This window comes from Erpetoichthys calabaricus, chromosome 1 (assembly GCF_900747795.2).
Source record: "Erpetoichthys calabaricus chromosome 1, fErpCal1.3, whole genome shotgun sequence".
NCBI classification, from domain to species: Eukaryota; Metazoa; Chordata; class Cladistia; order Polypteriformes; family Polypteridae; genus Erpetoichthys; species Erpetoichthys calabaricus.
This window is the reverse complement of record NC_041394.2, coordinates 121,022,123-121,042,334: the sequence shown is the minus strand read 5'-3', so window position 1 is coordinate 121,042,334 and position 20,212 is coordinate 121,022,123. Positions and strand designations below refer to the sequence as shown.

Here is a 20,212-nt window from a genome sequence, read left to right as displayed (position 1 = left end):
ATTATTTCCATTCTAAAACTCCACTCACTCCGAGATAATCGGTCAAGTCATGAGCTGGAAGAAGTTCGTTTACGTTCTAAGTCGGTGGGGGGATGGAATAGCCGGCTGCTGGCAGCATGTCTTTATCAGTACATTTAGATGACAAAAGACGCTGGCAGAGAGGTGAGAACGGTTTTAAGAAGCGATTTAAGATGGGCCGGATCTATGAGCTTTTTCGTAGCCTCTGGTAATTCTAGTGTTAAGTGCCTTGCTTTCAGATACTTGCCATGCTCCCTGGACGGGAACCGCCGTGTCGTGGTTGTCTCTTCTCATGCTGTAGGATGCGATTTGACCCAGGGATTTCAGGGTTGGGGATGGTTAGGCTCTCTGCTATGGTACTGAAAGGAGCCCCAAGCAGCATTATTCTGGAGCGATTATTGGCTTTGATTACGTGAGAGCCACCTGTACACTTTGATTGAAAACACAGCCTGGAAGAAAACATGGGCAAGTCGAGGAGTACACCTATGTTGTGCGAGTGAGCTCAAACTAGCTTTCCCATACCGGGAGTCGAACCCGGGCCGCCTGGGTGAAAACCAGGAATCCTAACTGCTAGACCATATGGGATTAATAAACCAGAGGTCAATTACGATGATGCTGTGACTTTCAATCACAGTCCATTAGTCGAGAGGAGGCTGTCTGGATGTTTTATATTTTTTCTTCTCTTTCATATAATCCCAGAGCATTGCAAACAATCGGATCCTTTGCTGACCATCATAAACTAGCTTCTCACTGAATCGCATAGTGTGTCATCTCAACTGAAGGCAAGGACGCTAAGACTGCCACGAGTACGTGTTTCAAGATACCTCAATTTGCCTACCAATTGCCCAGCCTACCAACACCGGCACTGTGTCAAAAATTTAGGCAGGAGACACCCCAAGTCACGACTTCATTCCTCTCACGTGTGCTATGAGGCGAGCTCCAAATCAATCAGAAACCCAAGACTTGGCTGTGGATAGGACAGACCGAGTGAGAATTTCACTCTTTTCCAATCCACCTTCCTCTCCGGTCCATGTTTCAAGCGGGTTACAGAAGAAACGAGGAGCGCTCCAGGATCGGAGTCGCTCTTTGTCTGGGTATGGGAGCAAAGCTTTCCTGTCAGTTGTGCCTTGCGTGCCGTGATCGTATAGTGGTCAGTACTCTGCGTTGTGGCCGCAGCAACCCCGGTTCGAATCTGGGTCACGGCAGTTGAACAAACGAGTCGCAGAATGCATTTTGAAGCGAGTGATATCGAAATAAGTCTATTTAACTCAGACCTATGCTAAAATTGCGTCCTCATCAAGTTGCAATCTCGTTCAGCCGATGCCCCTTTTGCGGAGAGCGCGTGTTAACACTGGGCTGTACGGCACGGGCCCTTTTGGCTCCAGTTCAATTCATCGTTCAGATTGTGAATCAGACTACGAATGCCGTGAATGTAATTACCCCGATCTACATGCTGTCAAATAAACGAACCACACGCCGTGGTGCAATTTTAGGGGCTTAGCCTCTAGCGCTGACGTCCGAGGTTCGATTCCCGTAAGGGAGTGAAGTGAGCACTTTGCACCAGCGAAGTACTGCTTTTAAATTTTTATTAAGAAGAAAAGAAAACCTTTTTAAATTAAGTCTTAAAAAGAGCTGTAAAGATATTGACAATAAGCTACGCAAACACACCAAGACATGCAATCGTTTAAATCAAAGCGCGAGTCGAAAAACACCATCCCATAATATTAGTTAACGATTAACACATTTCTATATGTATTGTAAGCATACAATACAACTGATAATATGTTGCGCTTATTTATCTGGTGTACTGACATTTTTGCGCGTTTAACGGCTGAAATCTGACGTGGTTTGTGCCCTTCAGAATGAAAAGAGTTTGCATTTACCTTTTTAATAAAGGCGAGCTTTTAAGCCTGAGAAATCACCCCGTAAATGCACACGTTTAATTGCACATGTGTTAATATGTATGCTTACACAGTATTAAAAGACACTCAACAAGTACACAGTATTAAAAGACAGTCAACAATTAACGTCATTTACCTTCGTTCCCGCGTTTGACTTGTGCTGTAAATCTCTTCCTCGTTTTCAGTTCACGTGATTACGTAGGAGGCGTGACTCCGCCTCCTCCATTAGAGTATATGGACAAAAAACAGGTTCCAGTTATGACCATTACGCGTAGAATTTTGAAATGAAACCTGCCTAACTTTTGTAAGTAAGCTGTAAGGAATGAGCCTGCCAAATTTCAGCCTTCTACCTACACGGGAAGTTGGAGAATTAGTGATGAATGAGTCAGTCAAACAGGTTCCACTTATGACCATTACGCGTAGAATTTCGAAATAAAACCTGCCTAACTTTTGTAAGTAAGCTGTAAGGAATGAGCCTGCCAAATTTCAGACTTCTACCTACACATATATATACATATATATATATATACATATATACATATATATATATATATATATATATATATTATATATATATATATATATATATATATATATATATATATATAAACTGTATATATATATATATATATATATATATACTGTATATATACATATGTACTTAGTGGCTCCTGTATTTAGGATATAGCAGGTTGGATAATGGACGTATGGACATTTGTATGCATAGCCCCATTTGCCCGTTTTCGTTTTTTTTCTTTCTTCAGTAATATTTCAGCAAACCCGGAGCTTGTCAGTTCAAATCCTGGTACTGACACCACTGTGTGACCCTGAGGAAGTCAGTTCACCTGCATGTTGTGCAAAAAACAAAAGTAATGTAACAAATTGTACCTCAGATGTTGTAAGTTGGTGGAATAAAGGCATAAGTAAAATAGATAAATATGTATTATACACATAGGAACTATTCATTTATTTTCAGTTAAGTCATCTGCAGCAAACTTTTATAATGAGGGTTTCTGATTTTTAGATAGTGCAAACTGTTTCTTCTTCATTGACGTTTTCTCTTGAGAGCTTTTTTCATTTCATTGAAAATGAAAGCAGCAGCTGCCAAAATATGTAGGTTTTTTATTAATTTTTCAACATTGTGTAAAATAAATGTATAAAGTAACATAAAAGTTTAAATACTGGTTATTCTTTTACAGTAAAATATTACTACAGAGATAGAAAAAAAGTAAAAATGGATATGTTCTTTTTCTTTAAGGAGATTAAATATTACTGAAGAAAGAAAAAACAAAAATTAAACAGCCAAATGGGGGCTATGCATACGAACTTAAAAGGTTTAAATAAAACAGAAATATATATTTTATTTTTAGTTGCTTAACTTGTGGAGGGTGTATCCTGTAGCAAAGCCGTAACTTTTTTCGTGAAAGCACGTTTCAGTCAATAAGTCTTAAAAAAACGTGTAAAGATATTGACAATAAGCTAAGTCATCTGCAGCAAAGTTTTATAAATGAGGGTTTCTCCTTTTTAGACAATAAGCTACGCAAACCCAGGAAGACATGGAATCGTTTAAATCAAGTATGATTACATCTTCCTTTCTTAAAGAGAAGTAAGGCAAGTACTTATAAGCTTACATATTTATATATAGACATACATATATATATATATATATATCTATATCCGAAGCCGTGCAAGCACACTCTTTTGAGAATGCAACATATAGTTGTACAGAAGAAAAGCAATCTTGCCTCAAATGAATGGCAACCTTTTGTAGGTCTATGAAGTTAATTTAAACTTTAGGTTTACACGGTGCTTTCTTTCCGAAGTACCTGCACTCATGAATATGTCTGTATGTGTCAGTCGGTCAAATCCATGTGCTTCGCACCGGCGAAGTACCGCTTTTAAATTTTTATTAAGAAGAAAATAAAACGTTTTTAAATTGAGGGAAAATATACTAATAACAGTTTGTTAAGGATCAGTTTTTTTGTGAAGCTGCCTTTACTCGAGTGATCACTTCGAGCTGACTTGGTGGCCAAGTGTAAGCGTTACCTGGAAGTAGCCACCCATACAATCAGATTGTGAATCAGACTACGAATGCCGTGAATGTAATTACACACTCACTGCACTTGCTTACGGTAATCGAACCTCAGACGTCAGCGCTAGAGGGGCTTAGCAGCGGTGAAGTATTGGTTTTAAATTTTAATTAAGAACAAAAGAAAACCTCAGAGGTTCGATTCCCGAAAGGGAGTGAAGTGAGTGTCCGGCTACCTACCAGGTAAAGCTTATGGTCGGACAGCAAGTGACGTAACATCAGCCACAGTGCCTTCAGTTGTGAGAAGCAGATCATAGAATGATTGAAAATAGTTTTGCATTTACCTTTTTAGTAAAAGGCGAGCTTTTAAGCCTGAGAAATCACACCGTAAATGCACACGTTTAATTGCACATGTGTTAATATGTATGGTTACACAGTATTAAAAGACAGTGAACAACATCAGTTACCTTTGTTCCCGCGTTTGATAAAAGGCGAGCTTTTAAGCCTGAGAAATCACCCCGTAAATGCACACGTTTAATTGCACATGTGTTAATATGTATGCTTACACAGTATTAAAAGACAGTCAAAAATTAACGTCATTTACCTTCGTTCCCATGTTTGACTCGTGCTGTAAATCTCTTCCTTGTTTTTAGTTCACGTGATTACGTAGGAGGCGTGGTGACGCGATACGTGACTCCGCCTCCTCCATTAGAGTATATGGACAAAAAATATGTTCCAGTTATGACCATTACGCGTAGAATTTTGAAATGAAACCTGCCTAACTTTTGTAAGTAAGCTGTAAGGAATGAGCCTGCCAAATTTCAGCCTTCCACCTACACGGGAAGTTCGAGAATTAGTGATGAGTGAGTGAGTCAGTCAGTCAGTCAGTCAGTGAGTCAGTGAGGGCTTTGCCTTTTATTAACTCTTTTAGGGCAAATGTCGACTTTTGTCGACAGGAGGGGTTGAAGGCGGATGTCGACAAAAGTCGACATCCAGGGATAGAGGGCGACAATCAGCTGTTAATGTAGACAAATCTCACTGTCACGTCACAGGCATTCCCTCTGTGCTTGGAGGAATGCTAGACTCGTTGACTCGGCAAATAAATCTTGCGTGTGCGTGAGTTGCGAAATGTAAACAGGCAAGATGGCACCGACATGTGAAAAGGCAGCGAAGCAAGTGCAGAAAAGAAAACACTCGCATTATGCGCATTTGCGCATTATCGCGGAGTCGGACTCTTGATTTTCAGAATCGGACTTTATTGGCAGTGATCAGGAGATCGAGCAAGAGAGTTAGAAGCAGGCATCAGCTGATCAGACACCAGCCGATGCCACGCCAGCGGATCTGCTGCCAGTTGCGTGCCTTCGCGCAGCCGATGCATCTACGGCAAGGTTCGCATGGGATAAATACACAGACATTGATCCGTTGAGAGCCGATCTGGCTACCGGAGTTTACAAGACGGCATGGCTTGCTGTTGGACACGACAGATCACCAGCTGCTGTACTTCAGGCTGCACTCTCCTGATGCTGCTTTTCAGCTACTGTCAGACGAGACAAACAGGTAGGCAGAGATTTTTTTTGAATCGCGGGCTGCGTTTGCATCGCATTCTCGTTTTTCAAAGTGGAAACCCACAACGAAAGACGAGATGAAGCGCGCTGTGACATTACAAATAGAGATGAGACAGAATTGGTGATATAACTTCAGGGAGCATTGGTCCAAACGTGTTTGTCCCCTGGTGGCTTAGGTACGTGCTGCTGCAAAGTTTTATTCACTTCTGTAATAAACAGAAGCAAATCCCATGGGGTGAGCCAGGCTATAATGCCATACATAAAGTTCATAAAGTTTCAGAAGATGAAAAGAGGTGACAATACGGTTTTCATGCTGGCAGAAAACTTGGTGGCAGTGGCATGGCATGATGGCAAATGGGTGACTTGTCTCTCTACAGTACACACTAACAATATATGTTAGAAAGTGCAGCAACAGACAATTGAAAAATAGGCACCAAAGCAACACGTATAGTAAGGAGTGCAATGTGGCAATGACTGAAATTGGCTGCTTTGAGCGAGATCAGACTGTGCTGTGTAAAATGTATGTGATATGTATGTGAAATCATAGAGTATGCAGGCTCATACAACATGCAAGACAGTAACATTTGTCAAAAGGAAATATTTTTTGTTGATTTGATATGTTAAACAATTGCTTTGTGTTCTTTTTTAAAAAATGTTAGTTTTTGGAAAAATATTCAGCCCTGCGAGAAAAGAAACAAAAAAAAAATTAGCCCTAAAAGAGTTAATATGTATAGATACAAAATTTACATGGGAAGAACTGCGAGCGCCAGAGTGTAAGGAAGTATATAAGCCGATCTCATCAAGTCGTACGTTTTATGGACATCGCATCTCTGACCGTTGATTGTGTGCTGCTGTGTTGTGTGGTGTTTCCTATGTCACCCGGACCCTTTCCGTTTCTTTATGTGCCTTGCTTGCAGATACTTGCCATGCTCCCTGGACGGGAACCGCCGTGTCGTGGTTGTCTCTTCTCATGCTGTAGGATGCGATTTGATCCAGGGATTTCAGGGATGGGGATGGTTAGGCTCTCTGCTATGGTACTGAAAGGAGCCCCAAGCAGCATTATTCTGGAGCGATTATTGGCTTTGATTACGTGAGAGCCACCTGTACGCTTTGATTGAAAACACAGCCTGGAACAAAACATGGGCAAGTCGAGGAGTACACCTGTGTTGTGCGAGTGAGCTCGAACTAGCTTTCCCATACCGGGAGTCGAACCCGGGCTGCCTGGGTGAAAACCAGGAATCCTAACCGCTAGACCATATGGGATTAACAGATTGGAAGTCAATTACGATGATGCTGTGACTTTCAATCACAGTCCATTAGTCGAGAGGAGGCTGTCTGGATGTTTTATATTTTTTCTTCTCTTTCATATAATTAGACAATTGCAAACAATCGGATCCTTTGCTGACCATCATAAACTAGCTTCTCACTGAATCGCATGGTGTGTCATCTCAACTGAAGGCAAGGACGCTAAGACTGCCACGAGTACGTGTTTCAAGATGCCCCAATTTGCCTACCAATTGCCCAGCCTACCAACACCGGCACTGCGTCAAAAATTTAGGCAGGAGACACCCCAAGTCACGACTTCATTCCTCTCACGTGTGCTATGAGGCGAGCTCCAAATCAATCAGAAACCCAAGACTTGGCTGTGGACAGGACAGACCGAGTGAGAATTTCACTCTTTTCCAATCCACCTTCCTCTCAGGTCCACGTTTCAAGCGGGTTACAGAGGAAACGAGGAGCGCTCCAGGATCGGAGTCGCTCTTTGTCTGGGTATGGGAGCAAAGCTTCTCTGTCAGTTGTGCCTTGCATGCCGTGATCGTATAGTGGTCAGTACTCTGCGTTGTGGCCGCAGCAACCCCGGTTCGAATCCGGGTCACGGCACTTGAACAAACGATTCGCAGAATGCATTTTCAAGCGAGTGATATCGAAATAAGTCTATTTAACTCACACCTATGCTAAAATTGCATCCTCATCAAGTTGCAATCTCGTTCAGCCGATGCCCCTTTTGCGGAGAGCGCGTGTTAACACTGGGCTGTACGGCACGGGCTCTTTTGGCTCCAGTTCAATTCATCAGATTCAAAGCAGCGCATGCCGTTTCATCTGAAACGTGCTCCAGTCTCGTTTGCGATGATCACAACACTTTCTTTGGGATCCAAGAACAGAGCATTGTAAAAAAGGAAAAATATATACATATTTATATAAATATAATACAAAATTTACATGGGAAGAACTGCGAGCGCCAGAGTGTAAGGAAGTATATTAGCCGATCTCATCAAGTCGTACGTTTTATGGACATCGCATCTCTGACCATTGATTGTGTGCTGCTGTGTTGTGTGGTGTTTCCTATGTCACCCGGACCCTTTCCGTTTCTTTATGTGCCTTGCTTGCAGATACTTGCCATGCTCCCTGGACGGGAACCGCCGTGTCGTGGTTGTCTCTTCTCATGCTGTAGGATGCGATTTGATCCAGGGATTTCAGGGCTGGGGATGGTTAGGCTCTCTGCTATGGTACTGAAAGGAGCCCCAAGCAGCATTATTCTGGAGCGATTATTGGCTTTGATTACGTGAGAGCCACCTGTACGCTTTGATTGAAAACACAGCCTGGAACAAAACATGGGCAAGTCGAGGAGTACACCTGTGTTGTGCGAGTGAGCTCGAACTAGCTTTCCCATACCGGGAGTCGAACCCGGGCTGCCTGGGTGAAAACCAGGAATCCTAACCGCTAGACCATATGGGATTAATAAACCAGAGGGCAATTACGATGATGCTGTGACTTTCAATCACAGTCCATTAGTCGAGAGGAGGCTGTCTGGATGTTTTATATTTTTTCTTCTCTTTCATATAATTAGACAATTGCAAACAATCGGATCCTTTGCTGACCATCATAAACTAGCTTCTCACTGAATCGCATGGTGTGTCATCTCAACTGAAGGCAAGGACGCTAAGACTGCCACGAGTACGTGTTTCAAGATGCCCCAATTTGCCTACCAATTGCCCAGCCTACCAACACCGGCACTGCGTCAAAAATTTAGGCAGGAGACACCCCAAGTCACGACTTCATTCCTCTCACGTGTGCTATGAGGCGAGCTCCAAATCAATCAGAAACCCAAGACTTGGCTGTGGACAGGACAGACCGAGTGAGAATTTCACTCTTTTCCAATCCACCTTCCTCTCAGGTCCACGTTTCAAGCGGGTTACAGAGGAAACGAGGAGCGCTCCAGGATCGGAGTCGCTCTTTGTCTGGGTATGGGAGCAAAGTTTCCTTGTCAGTTGTGCCTTGTATGCCGTGATCGTATAGTGATCAGTACTCTGCGTTGTGGCCGCAGCAACCCCGGTTCGAATCCGGGTCACGGCACTTGAACAAACGATTCGCAGAATGCATTTTCAAGCGAGTGATATCGAAATAAGTCTATTTAACTCACACCTATGCTAAAATTGCGTCCTCATCAAGTTGCAATGTCATTCAGCCGGTGCCCCTTTTGCGGAGAGCGCGTGTTAACACTGGGCTGTACGGCACGGGCTCTTTTGGCTCCAGTTCAATTCATCAGATTCAAAGCAGCGCATGCCGTTTCATCTGAAACGTGCTCCAGTCTCGTTTGCGATGATCACAACACTTTCTTTGGGATCCAAGAACAGAGCATTGTAAAAAAGGAAAAATATATACATATTTATATAAATATAATACAAAATTTACATGGGAAGAACTGCGAGCGCCAGAGTGTAAGGAAGTATATTAGCCGATCTCATCAAGTCGTACGTTTTATGGACATCGCATCTCTGACCGTTGATTGTGTGCTGCTGTGTTGTATGGTGTTTCCTATGTCACCCGGACCCTTTCCGTTTCTTTATGTGCCTTGCTTGCAGATACTTGCCATGCTCCCTGGACGGGAACCGCCGTGTCGTGGTTGTCTCTTCTCATGCTGTAGGATGCGATTTGATCCAGGGATTTCAGGGCTGGGGATGGTTAGGCTCTCTGCTATGGTACTGAAAGGAGCCCCAAGCAGCATTATTCTGGAGCGATTATTGGCTTTGATTACGTGAGAGCCACCTGTACGCTTTGATTGAAAACACAGCCTGGAACAAAACATGGGCAAGTCGAGGAGTACACCTGTGTTGTGCGAGTGAGCTCGAACTAGCTTTCCCATACCGGGAGTCGAACCCGGGCTGCCTGGGTGAAAACCAGGAATCCTAACCGCTAGACCATATGGGATTAACAGATTGGAAGTCAATTACGATGATGCTGTGACTTTCAATCACAGTCCATTAGTCGAGAGGAGGCTGTCTGGATGTTTTATATTTTTTCTTCTCTTTCATATAAGTAGACAATTGCAAACAATCAGATCCTTTGCTGACCATCATAAACTAGCTTCTCACTGAATCGCATGGTGTGTCATCTCAACTGAAGGCAAGGACGCTAAGACTGCCACGAGTACGTGTTTCAAGATGCCCCAATTTGCCTACCAATTGCCCAGCCTACCAACACCGGCACTGCGTCAAAAATTTAGGCAGGAGACACCCCAAGTCACGACTTCATTCCTCTCACGTGTGCTATGAGGCGAGCTCCAAATCAATCAGAAACCCAAGACTTGGCTGTGGACAGGACAGACCGAGTGAGAATTTCACTCTTTTCCAATCCACCTTCCTCTCAGGTCCACGTTTCAAGCGGGTTACAGAGGAAACGAGGAGCGCTCCAGGATCGGAGTCGCTCTTTGTCTGGGTATGGGAGCAAAGTTTCCTTGTCAGTTGTGCCTTGCATGCCGTGATCGTATAGTGATCAGTACTCTGCGTTGTGGCCGCAGCAACCCCGGTTCGAATCCGGGTCACGGCACTTGAACAAACGATTCGCAGAATGCATTTTCAAGCGAGTGATATCGAAATAAGTCTATTTAACTCACACCTATGCTAAAATTGCGTCCTCATCAAGTTGCAATGTCATTCAGCCGATGCCCCTTTTGCGGAGAGCGCGTGTTAACACTGGGCTGTACGGCACGGGCTCTTTTGGCTCCAGTTCAATTCATCAGATTCAAAGCAGCGCATGCCGTTTCATCTGAAACGTGCTCCAGTCTCGTTTGCGATGATCACAACACTTTCTTTGGGATCCAAGAACAGAGCATTGTAAAAAAGGAAAAATATATACATATTTATATAAATATAATACAAAATTTACATGGGAAGAACTGCGAGCGCCAGAGTGTAAGGAAGTATATTAGCCGATCTCATCAAGTCGTACGTTTTATGGACATCGCATCTCTGACCGTTGATTGTGTGCTGCTGTGTTGTGTGGTGTTTCCTATGTCACCCGGACCCCTTCCGTTTCTTTAAGTGCCTTGCTTGCAGATACTTGCCATGCTCCCTGGACGGGAACCGCCGTGTCTTGGTTGTCTCATCTCATGCTATAGAATCCGATTTGATCCAGGGACTTCAGGGATGGGAATGGTTAGGCTCTCTGCTATGGTACTAAAAGGAGCCCCAAGCAGCATTATTCTGGAGCGATTATTGGCTTTGATTGAAAACACAGCCTGGAAGAAAACATGGGCAAGTCGAGGAGTACACCTGTGTTGAGCGAGTGAGGTCGAAATAGCTTTCCCATACCGGGAGTCGAACCCAGGCCGCCTGGGTGAAAACCAGGAATCCTAACCGCTAGACCATATGGGATTAATGAACCAGAGGTCAATTACGATGATGCTGTGACTTTCAATCACAGTCCATTAGTCGAGAGGAGGCTGTCTGGATGTTTTATATTTTTCTTCTCTTTCATATAATTAGACAATTGCAAACAATCGGATCCTTTGCTGACCATCATAAACTAGCTTCTCACTGAATCGCATGGTGTGTCATCTCAACTGAAGGCAAGGACGCTAAGACTGCCACGAGTACGTGTTTCAAGATGCCCCAATTTGCCTACCAATTGCCCAGCCTACCAACACCGGCACTGCGTCAAAAATTTAGGCAGGAGACACCCCAAGTCACGACTTCATTCCTCTCACGTGTGCTATGAGGCGAGCTCCAAATCAATCAGAAACCCAAGACTTGGCTGTGGACAGGACAGACCGAGTGAGAATTTCACTCTTTTCCAATCCACCTTCCTCTCAGGTCCACGTTTCAAGCGGGTTACAGAGGAAACGAGGAGCGCTCCAGGATCGGAGTCGCTCTTTGTCTGGGTATGGGAGCAAAGTTTCCTTGTCAGTTGTGCCTTGCATGCCGTGATCGTATAGTGGTCAGTACTCTGCGTTGTGGCCGCAGCAACCCCAGTTCGAATCCGGGTCACGGCAGTTGAACAAACGATTCGCAGAAGGCATTTTCAAGCGGGTGATATCGAAATAAGTCTATTTAACCCCTTAACCGCCCTCTGCCGGATATATCCGGTACCGTTGTTTTATTGCTAACGCCATACTGCCGGAATTATCCAGCACATTTGCCTGTGGTTATGTGAATGCCTGGCAGGTAGTACAACTGACAGTTTGGCGTGGGTATTATTACTACGTTGTATTTCGACAACTCTGCACTTGTATTGGCCGATCACGTGATGTGATTCGAAAGTGAAAGCTGTGAATATGGCGAAACGTAAACTGACTTCAAGTGAGGCTTTGCAGGCGATTTTGGACAGTTCTGATCATGATTGTAGCAGTTCTGAAGAAGATTTTAGCGACAATGATGAGCAGCAACGTGCGCTGCATGATACTGTGAATGAAGACGCATCAGATGACGGCGATGAGTGGGTGTATCCCCAGCATCTCAACTGGACTGCTGCCCGTGGTGAACTACCTTTTCTGCATCCGTTTGAGGCAACGTGTGGCTTTATTGTTGATGTAAACAATTACACTGCTGAGCAGTTTTATGAGCTGTTTGTGTCACCTGATTTGATCAGACATTTTGTTCATCAGACAAATCTGTATGCAGCACAGTTTATTGAGAAAAATCCCAATTTACCTCCACATTCCCGTGTTCGTGCTTGGTTTGACAGTGATGAAAACGAAATGAAAAAATTCATTGGGATTTTGATGTTGATGGGAATAATCAGAAAACCAGATATTGAGATGTACTGGTCTACAGATCCTATGTATGCAACACCTATTTTTGCAGCTGTCATGACACGTAACCGATTCTCTTTGCTGCTGAAATTCTTTCATTTGAATGACAAGAGAAATGAGCCAGATAAGAAAGATCCAAACCGCGACCGCTTGTTCAAGCTACGTCCTTTGATTGATCATTTATTTGAAGCATTTCAGTTGCCCTACATGCCAGGACCGTCAGTTGCAGTTGATGAAAGTTTATTGTTGTGGAAGGGCCGCTTACAGTTTCGACAGTATCTACCATTGAAAAGGGCACGGTTTGGTATCAAGATGTTTTGCTTAGCTGAGAGTTCAGGTTACATTTATAGATTTCGTGTATACACTGGCAAAGAGGATCCTATGAGTAGTATTTCAGCAGTGTTGCCAGATGAATGTAAGGACTTTGGACTTTCAGAAAAACGCTGTCGTGTCTGTTCAAAGAAGGGTCAGCGTAGAGACGTCAAGACCTTCTGCTCAAAGTGTCCCAGCAATCCAGGACTTTGTGCAGTTCCCTGCTTTGGCCTGTGGCACAGCAAACTCAAATACTGGGAATGAAACTATGATTGACTGAACTACTTTTGACTTTTGAATTACTTTTGACTGTTCCGTTTTGTAGTAGACAATAAATCCAGAAGCCTGAGAAAAGGTACATTTTGTGTTTTATTATGTGTTTGCCCATTTCTAGAACTTGCACAACATTTAGTGGTCAATACTGCTTGAATAAATGTAAAAAATGTAAAAAAAATGTAAAAAAGTAAAAAAACGAAAATTGTTCAGATTTCGCCTGGCGTGGGGAATATTTAGGGAGTTGGCGGTTAAAGGGTTAACTCACAACTATGCTAAAATTGCGTCCTCATCAAGTTGCAATCTCGTTCAGCCGATGCCCCTTTTGCGGAGAGCGCGTGTTAACACTGGGCTGTACGGCACGGGCTCTTTTGGCTCCAGTTCAATTCATCAGATTCAAAGCAGCGCATGCCGTTTCATCTGAAACGTGCTCCAGTCTCGTTTGCGATGATCACACCACTTTCTTTGGGATCCAAGAACAGAGCATTGCAAAAATGGAAAAATATATACATATTTATATAAATATAATACAAAATTTACATGGGAAGAACTGCGAGCGCCAGAGTGTAAGGAAGTATATTAGCCGATCTCATCAAGTCGTATGTTTTATGGACATCGCATCTCTGACCGTTGATTGTGTGCTGCTGTGTTGTGTGGTGTTTCCTATGTCACCCGGACCCTTTCCGTTTCTTTAACAGATGATCTAAGGAGGTGATTGGGCTCAAATAATGCTAGGAGAGTAAGTGGCTGTTGTTTCTTTAAGTGTGTCATGTATAGGTTGAAAAAAACTGTGCAGTCAAGTCCAAATCACTTATGTTAGTTTTGCCTGAATATTCACACACCAGAAGGCAGTTGTGTAGATTGGAATCTCTCAGTATTCTAGTAATGAAAAATATATGTGATCTGAACCTATCATGGTTGTTTTTATGAAATATCTTAACAACTGTAATTTCAAACTAGAAATCTGTATAAGTAGTTGGTACAAAGGTCCTTGATTAATGCTGCCAGACTGTGTGTTTGCTATAAGAGAAATGCAACATGTTCAGATTATAATTACTTGCAACCGCACTTTCCTCCTCAGAACATATGGAGAGAAACAAGCAGATAATGTGGTAATGCTGGTAAGAAAATGCAAAGAAACCTTCTGTTCTCTTTATTTTCTTTTTGAAAGTAGACTGTGTTCTTAATAGACATCTGTAAAAAATCAGTATTTATATCCTCATTTAGAAATAACTTTATGAACAAGTGTGAGTTCTTTTCCTTTGAAAGGTGAGCCATACTAATAAAATTATAAATTATAATTTGTAATTGCGGTAATGTGAGCTTCAAATCAAGGTCTACCTCTTTATAGCTTCTTTTTTTTTAATTTGCTGCCAGTTTCCTAGTACTACTTTTGTTCAATAAGACCCTGATAAAAATAACTGTTCGTTTACTGTACTCAAACCACTTAGAACTCTGGAAGAGTCTGATCATAAGATCTTCTGGCTTTAACAGATATGGGGCCAATCCTCTCCATCCAGACATCATTTTTTAAAATTATAAACCGAGATATCAACACAAATATGTACTGAATTTTCTTTTTAAGCTCCCTTTTCAAAGAACGTATAAAATGTTGGACGTGTAAAAATCTGATGTAATCCTGGAACTAAAGAGACACAAACCATTCAAATGAGATTTTAAAGGCTAAAATAAGGCATCTAAAAAAACATAAATTTACCAAACAGAGTGACAACTCTGTATTTTATAACACTTATCAATAGTTTCCATTTGCTGATATTGCTGTTACATGTCTGGCTGTATGACAGGAACTGAATACAAGCAAATTCATAGAAGCAGATTGTATTTTAGGGTTCTCGGCTGCTCCACCTTAGATGACGGGTGAAACACTGTAGTTTAATCTTGTGAATCTTGGCACCAAACTCAACCCCATATTATGCTCCTCCTTAGACTTATTGAGGTCCTGAAAATCAGACTTGCTGTGCTAAAGGACATTTCTGTAAGCTGGGAAGCTGTTGTCACTCTTTATCAGAGTGAGGTGACTCTTGTAACAGGTCCCTATTAACACTTCCTGTTTAAGAGGATCTGAAACCACATGACTACATAAAGAAAAACACAAGCCAGACTACCCTGTACACATGACTTCATGCCTGCCAGTTTATGTGTGGAATTAAAAATAAGTGTGCAAAACTAAAGGAAGATTTTTGCATTTTTTAATACTATTATTGTGGTTCATCAATGCAAACAACAGGTTAACTCTTAAATGTATTACTCCTTGGAATAAAAAAACAAATTCTGTCTTTCGTCAAACTGAATGCTAATTTTACTTTTATTTGCCAACGTAAGTTGGCAGTTTTACAGCTTAAATATTCATACAGAATATAATATGTCACAAAAATGGCACCCAGCTGTAATAGAAAGTTAAGTAAATGATCATTCTATGCATATTTCATTTCTGCCACCTATACACTTATATGTGTCCATATAAATACAGCAGTTAAAATTACATGTTGCTGTTTTAAGAATATTGGTGACTAGTGCTGCATTAGTTTTGAGATCCTTAATTTGCTTCCAGGTGCAGGGTGCTTAGGCAGTCTTTTTATAAATGTTAGGGGAAAACACAAGACAGACAGGAAAAATAATTTTGACTATAAGTCATTTAGAGAAAAGGCTCAAAGGCTGGATTGATTTACAGGTATGGCTCAACAGTATGCAGGGAACATACAGACATTTACAGAAAAAATATATAAATTTTGGCACGTGAGTCACTGTCTTGCACCCCAAAACACAAGGCTGAGTCTCAGTACTTTGAAACAGGAACAGCAGGGTTACTTATTGCAGCGGGAGTTGCCACTCTCCTATACACAGACATTGCAAACAGGCATAGTCGGGGCCAAGTCAGTGGCCAAGTTATACTGTTCCCTGCATTTATAATGTTTCTTGCATCACCCGTCGGTGACAGGCATGTATAATGTGATCTCGATTGGCTTGTAGCTGTTTCCACAGCGCTATGCTGCTGCACTGCAAACCTGTGGTTGCCTGGGCAATGCACAAGCAGTCCTCCACAGACGCAGCAGTTGCGCTGCGGCATGTCATCCCGTTGGTGGGGGTCCTAAAAGAGTTCAGAAACCTCACAAAATACTTTTAAACATGACAAAAGCAATAATGCATTAAACATATCGACTAAATAATAAATATTAACAGAAATAACTATTAAATATTTCCAACTGAAAAATGAATCAAAAGGTCAAAAAACATAAGCCAGGGAAGGAACCCTGGCCAAAACATGACATGAGTGTATGCTGGCAAGCCTTGTTTTGGTTTAAGGATCCAACTGTGGAAATATTAAAGGCAGATATCCATTCACGATTATTATCAATCAGCAGTCCGATATTTTAAGAGGATTATGCATGATAGATGCTGGAAACAGAATACATATAAGCCAAAACTGAGAAATAGGAAGTGTGTTACATCTAGGGGAAGGAACAACCACAACAAATGGAGAAAGACTCAAATTCAAGAGAGAGATCCTTCTTTTTTCCTCTTAGATGTAGAAAGATGCTATCCTTTAAATATTGCTGTGTTCTTCATTTGCAACAGTTCATTTGCAGGCTTTACTTTGCAGTTTTTTTTTTTTTACCTTTTATGGAACATATAGTCTGTCAGAATTGTTATGGGGAAAGGATGTATGTGTGAGACAGCTGTTAAGTGTTTACAATATTTTACTTAGGCTCGGGGGGGCCTCACACATGTTTCCTGTATTATATATATGTACAAAACACAAAATAAAGGTTTGGGGGAGATCCACCCCGTATATTGTTAGGCTTGCTGCGAAGAAAGAGATTGTTTGTTAGCAAGAGAGTGATCAATCTGGACTGAGTCATATAAGTGACTGAGGTACAACAGGGTTGTTGGGATTATATGCTTGAGAGGGAGGAAGAGGTGGATCATCCCCAGGAAGTGACATCATCTAAGGGGTGGTCTGCTGTCGAAAAAGGGAAGTGTAATTCTTATCTGCTCCTGCAAATGTGTCCTGGAGGTATCCTAATCAGGTGCCTGAATCACATCAACCTGCTCTTTACAATTTGGAGAAGAAGCAACTCTATTTTGAGCTCCTCCCAAATGTCTACACTTCTCACCATATCTCTAAGGCAGAGCCTGGACAATCTACAAAGGAAACTTATTTTCAGCCACTAGTATCTGCGATCTAGTTCTTTCAGTTACTACCCAAAGCCTGTGACCATAAGTGAGGATAGCTGTGTATAGCAACAAGTAAATCTACACCATGACTGAGTGGTACAACTGCAGACATGGCTGTGATCTTCCTGTTGATCTCCTGTTCCCTTTGTACCTCTTGTCCTTGTGAACAAGATCCTGAGATACTTAAATTCCTCTACATGTGGCAGCACCCTATCCCCAACCCAGAGTGGGTAGCCTACCCTTTTCCAGTTGAGAAGCCTGACCTCATATTTTTGAAGGTGGTGATCCTCATTCCGGCCGCTTCATATTCAGCTGCAAACTATTTCAGTGCATGTCTAAGGTCACAGCCCAAAGAAGCCAATAACACCATATCATCCTTAAAAAGCAGAGACATTAACCTAAGGCCACTGAACTGGAGCCCCCTACACTCCTTGGGTGCGCTTAGTAATTCTGTCAAAAAAATCACAAAATCACAATTGGTTATTCATTTCTTTTCCTGCTATATTTGTTTTTAGAATATATAAATGATAGATGTAAGTGCTGTGGCAGTTAAGGGAGGCAAGCTGGACTTAAAGCTAACTGCTTATACACCTTCATTTAGTATATTTGTTTACATCCTCCTTTTGGTTCCTGAGGGAGATTATTCTTGTGCAAGCTAGTTTAGTGAGTGATGGCCAGTTGGTCACTCAGAAATGGAAAGGCATTCAAAATACATTTATTGGAGTTCTATCATTCCAAAATTGCAAAGTGAATATTGTTTGAAACAGAGATGCCTTTACATTTAACAATTCATGTGTGGGAAACGGCATCTCTGAGCAAATTTAAGGGCAGTTTGAAACAATAGTATGAAAGAGATCTTAGAGGCCTACTACCTGGGAAGCTGATCAAAGTATAACATTGACTCCTGCAGTTTAAAAATGGAACAGGATCAGACTGAAGTGTTAAAAATAAGAATCAAATTCATTCAGCATTCAGAAACTTTTATCTGTACCCCCTTGATGTCTAAGCCATATAGATCGACAGACTATGAAGGCTGCAGGGGCAACATCTGACAGGATCAAAGGGTAAAAGGGATCAAAGTGTCACATTACTGTAGTTTTCATACTGTTTAGTCTCACCATGGTAGATCTAAAAGATCTGCAGTTTAAATAAGAAACACAATTTTATCATAGACAGGCAAGTACGTTTGTCAACTAATTGTATTCCACAGTGTCTCTGTGACTACAAAGAGAGAAAAATGTCTAATGTAAAAAAAAAATAATACTATGGGAATAAAAAGTGCACACTGTTTTGTCAACTGCATATGCACTTTAATGATGATTTATTAATGTTTATTAGATTTTGACAGATTGTATATTATATAAATCTTTGCATAATAATCGTTTTATCTGTATACACAACATGTTTTATTCCTATCTATTAGATCTGAATGTCTGGTTTAAAAATTAAATATATACACTTTTCTGGCTTCAAGAGTGTAGTGAGGTTTTGATAGACACTTGTAACAAATTCCTCTGCTTGATTATCACCTTTCATTTGATAAACAACATTTGATTTTTGTTTAAATTAGTATAATTTTGAACATATTTCAAATGTAAAACACTTGCATACTGTTCCATGTAAATTCTTATCATCATCTCATGCAAAGAATTTGTAATAGAATGGATGTGCCAGAGCATTCATCAACATTTTAGAATCTCAAAACTGATTACACTGATTAAGTAAGATCATCAGCTATGAGATTAGACTACTAGTCTGCAAAATATTCATTCAGGCATCTTCCAGACCTACTTTTTATATTACATTGCAGGAGAGTGAAGATCATTCTGGTGACGTTGGGGAAAAAAGGCAAAGTGAGACCATAGACTGGACATCAGTGAGATGCAGGATAAAGCTGTACCCAAACTAAATCTCACTTATAACAAACTAGACTGCTAGATTTGAATTTCCAATTAAACTATAAAGGAGGAAGCCAAAATATTCAGGTAAAACATGCACCTGCAGGACCAGGAGTGAAGTCCAGGTCTAAGAACAATGAGGTGACATCCATAACCACTATAACATTGTCTGACCTGATGCCAGATATGATTTTTGTCATACAGAGGTAGATTTACCACCTTAAATTTATTTATATTAATTGCACATTCATTAAAATAGGAGCATGAGAAAAAAATTCTCAGTTGCAAAAGTTAAACTTAATCTTGGTGCCTGTTTTGTCCCTAAATAATGTCAAGACAGAACATTTCCAAAATGGGAGCATTTATTAAAAAATTTTAAAACACATACAGTAAGTGAGGATTATGCAAAGATAAATGGTAAAATGGTAAGACAACCTATCTAATCACACTGGACGCCCCTACCTCAGTCTTTCTCACTCTTGTCTTTCCATTTGGATGGTTTATGCACTTGCTCACTTCATATGTATCACACGAAAGCACTCCTCCTTTTAACTCCTGTTTCTAGATTCTAGATGTCTCTCTTAAATCATGACCTCTCCTTCTGACTGAAGACACAATATAGCTCAGATCTTGTTTCAGTAAAATGTGACAAACTTGATCAAATATTTCTGTAGTTACTCTGTTGTCTTTCAAAGAATCTTTCTAGCTATCAATCCATTTTCTGAATGCACATTTTTCAATACGAAGTTATGAGAAGCTAATACCCCTTTAGACAGAATGAGACATAAAGCAGGATACCCATAAACACACACACACTTACTCATAACCAATTCAAAGGTGGTATGAAACTGAGGATTGGTGGAAAAATCCACTAACAATGACTGAGCATTGAATCTAACCCTAAGCAGCACAAACTGCTTTTCCACTCATATATTGACGCCATCCGAATAAAATTACTTAGTTGTTACTTTATGAGAGAGAACATGTTT

General features: G+C 41.3%; 6 non-coding genes across 6 annotated transcripts; 1 reads left to right on the top strand and 5 right to left on the bottom strand.

The window, feature by feature from the left end:
- Positions 1-531: 531 nt before the first annotated feature.
- trnae-uuc (transfer RNA glutamic acid (anticodon UUC)) lies at positions 532-603 on the bottom strand. The gene has a single exon. It is a non-coding gene; the product is annotated as a tRNA-Glu (tRNA).
- A 6,101-nt stretch (positions 604-6,704) lies between these two features.
- Positions 6,705-6,776, bottom strand: trnae-uuc (transfer RNA glutamic acid (anticodon UUC)). Its single transcript has one exon. It is a non-coding gene; the product is annotated as a tRNA-Glu (tRNA).
- A 546-nt stretch (positions 6,777-7,322) lies between these two features.
- Positions 7,323-7,394, top strand: trnah-gug (transfer RNA histidin (anticodon GUG)). The gene has a single exon. It is a non-coding gene; the product is annotated as a tRNA-His (tRNA).
- Positions 7,395-8,177: 783 nt separating this feature from the next.
- trnae-uuc (transfer RNA glutamic acid (anticodon UUC)) lies at positions 8,178-8,249 on the bottom strand. Its single transcript has one exon. It is a non-coding gene; the product is annotated as a tRNA-Glu (tRNA).
- A 1,401-nt stretch (positions 8,250-9,650) lies between these two features.
- Positions 9,651-9,722, bottom strand: trnae-uuc (transfer RNA glutamic acid (anticodon UUC)). Its single transcript has one exon. It is a non-coding gene; the product is annotated as a tRNA-Glu (tRNA).
- Positions 9,723-11,095: 1,373 nt separating this feature from the next.
- On the bottom strand, positions 11,096-11,167 carry trnae-uuc (transfer RNA glutamic acid (anticodon UUC)). The gene has a single exon. It is a non-coding gene; the product is annotated as a tRNA-Glu (tRNA).
- Positions 11,168-20,212: the final 9,045 nt, after the last annotated feature.